This window comes from Chrysochloris asiatica, unplaced genomic scaffold (assembly GCF_000296735.1).
Source record: "Chrysochloris asiatica unplaced genomic scaffold, ChrAsi1.0 scaffold00043, whole genome shotgun sequence".
NCBI lineage: Eukaryota > Metazoa > Chordata > Mammalia > Afrosoricida > Chrysochloridae > Chrysochloris > Chrysochloris asiatica.
The window spans coordinates 17,495,836-17,499,142 of NW_006408561.1; positions in this window are offsets into that span (position 1 = coordinate 17,495,836).

Genomic DNA, 3,307 nt, shown 5'->3' on the forward strand with positions numbered 1-3,307 from the left:
ACATGGAGGGGATTATAATCATAGTAATGAAATAAGGTGTATGATTTGTTGAACGTAAAACTGATGATCTGCCCTGTAAACTTTCACTCAATTCAAAATAAAAGCTTAAAAAAAAAAAAGAGTTTTAGGTCATTAGCAGAATTTGTTTATCATAGCTGATTCATTGTCTGCTTACTGTGTTCACATAGGCAAGAAGATTTAGTACTTTTGTTATACATGAACGATGAGTGGGCTATTGCTCTCATTTATTAACTGCTTTTGTAAGTTTCCAGAATAAAAAGTCCAACCACACATTTATTGAACGTCTGTTACCTATAATGCCTTTAACTTGTATTGATGAATGCAAAGAAATATAATTCATGACTTTTATTTTCAAAGAGGGCACCTGGTGTCACAAGATTAAAGCACTTGGCTGCTAACCCAACAGCTGCTTCATGGGAGAAAGAAGTGGCAGTCTGCTTCCACAAAAGTTTACATCCTTGGAAACCCTATGGTATTTTTAGTACCACCAAGTTGGTTCCAACTAAAGTGACAGGGGTTTCTGAGACTGTAAGTCTTTGCAGGAGCAGAACACCTCAACTTTCTCCTATGGAGCAGCTGGAAACTCTATAGGTCAGCTCTAGAATGTTCTACAGGATTGTTATGAGTGGGAATTGACTCAAAGGCAGAGTTTGTTTTTGTTTATTTTGTTTTTGTTTGGTATCCTCATAGTGTCCATCATGGATGAATAAAATATGTTAGATATGTACAATGGAATATTGTTGTTTTTGTTAGGTGCTTTTGGGTCAGTTCCAACTCACAGCAAACCTATGCAGAGCAGAATGAAAGACAACCCTGTTCTGCACCATGTTGACAGTTTGTTTTATTTGAGTCCATTCTTATGTCCCTGTGTCAGTTGATTTCATTGAGAGTCTTCCTGTTTCCTCGCTGACCCTCCGTTTTACCTACAGTGGTGTCCTTCTCCAGGGACTGACTGGTCCTGCCTTACTATATGTCCAAAATACAAGAGATGAAATCTCACTATCCTCAATTCTAAGGAGCATTCTGTCTGTACTTTCTCCAAGACAGATTTGTTTGTTCTTCTTTCAGTACTTTCAGTATTCTTCTGCAATACCATAATTCAAATATATTGGTTCCTTTACGGTCTTCCTTACTTATTTTCCAACTTTCATATCCATCTGAAAATACCATGACTTGGGCCATGTTCACCTTTGTCTTACAAGTGACATCTCTGCTCTTGAAAACTTTAAGGAGGTCTTGTGTAGCCTAATTTGCCTAATGCAATACATCATTTGATTTCTTGACTCTTTCTTCCATGAGTGTTGATGGTTTATCTGAGCAAAATGAAGTCTTTAACAACTTCAATCTTTTCTCCATTTATATGGGTGTTGTTTATTGGTCCAGTGGTGACGATTTTGTTTTCTTTACATTGAGGTACAAGCCATACTGAAAGCTGTGGTCTTTGATCTTCACTAGTAAGTATCTTACGTCCTCTTCACTTTCACCAAGCAAGGTTGTACCAATCTGCATATGTTGTTGTTGTTGTTAAGTGTCATTAAGTCCATTCCAACCCATAGCGACCCTGTATAGGGTTTCCTAGGAGCGGCTGGTGAGCTTGAACTGCCGACCTTGCAGTCTAGCCCATGAACCCACAGCACCACACATGCAGGTTGTTAATCAGTCTTCCTCCAATCCTGATGCCACATTTTTCTTCGTGTAATCCAGCTTCTCGGATTATTTGCTCAGCATACATTTTGAGTAAATATGATGAAAGAATACAACCGTGGTGCACACCTTTCCTAATTATAAACCATTTGGTGTTCCTCCCTTGTTCTGCCTATGTACAGTTGTCTATGCAGAGGTTCCTCAGGAGCACAATCAAGTGATTGAGCTGGAATACTCATTCGCTGCAATGTTGTCCATAGTTTGTCATGAACCACATAATTGAAAATAATTTGCATCGCCAATAAAGCTCAGGTAAACATCTTTCTAGTATTCTGTGAATTCAGCTAAGATCCATTTTATCCATTGAGAAATCAGCCATTACATCCCTCATTCCATGTCCTCATGTGAGTTACACTGCTGGTATTTAAAACATTGGTGACAAAGTTTCCAGCATAACAACAACATGCAAGCCACCACAGTATGACAAACTGACAGACGAGTGAGTGGTAAACAGTGGAATATTATAGTCATAAAAAGGGATGAAGTTCTGATACATGAAACATCAGGAATGAACTTTGAGGACATTACACTAAGTGAAATAAGCCAGACATAAAAGGACAAATATTGTATAATGCCACTTCTAGGTGGTATCTAGAATAGACAAATTCATAGAGACAAAAAAATAGTATCCAGGTTATCAGAGCCTGCGAGGTGGGGGTAATGTGAAGGCATTGTTTAATGGGTATAGAGTTTCTGTTTGGGATTATGTGGTTATACAACATTGTGAATGTTCTTGATGCCACTGAATAGTTCACTCAAAAATGACATATTTTACAACAATGGGAAAAAAATATGCACAAACCTTTGTTTTAGGGTTAATTATTTAGGAAAGGAAAAGGCCAATTCTTAGTACCTTACACATATGATTTAATAAACTATTTTGACAATATTTCCATATTAGTGTATATATATATCAAGGAACTCTGGTAGCATAGTGGTTAAGAATCAGGCTGGGAATCACAAGGTCAGAAATTTGAAACTACCAGCTGTTCCGCAGGAGAAAGATTAGGCTTTCTGCTCCTGTAAAGATTTATAGCCTCGGAAACCCAATACAGGGTCGCTATGAGTCGGAACCGACTCAATGGCATATAACCACCACCATATACATATCAGGACAAGGATAAAAACATAGCTACTAGAGTTACAGTTCCTACATGCATGCATTTATGCCAAACAAAAACATGTTTAAACATATTCCTATGATCAGTACATGATTGCAAGAAGTTTTTTTAGTAATACACTTGTCTTAGTCTCACTGAGAGAAGGATTTTAATAGATTTTTAGTTATATACATTTTAACCCTTTTTAATCATTGTTCCAAATCATACTGTCCTGACTAACTTCTCCCTTGTGTACATATTCCCAGGACACATAGCTGAAGGACTTAGTGGTGTATTCTTGATTAAAACTGAGAAGAAAGAGACAAGTTGGGAGGAGGAAAACCAGAGGAGCTAGAGTGTCTGGCGCCCAGGTGTCTTCTATAACCCTGCTCTTTGTCTGAAGGGGAAAGAGGAGTTACTCCCAGAGTATAAAGGAAAGGACCTTGAGCTGGTGGAGTGCAAATTGCCCTCCCAGAGTGGAG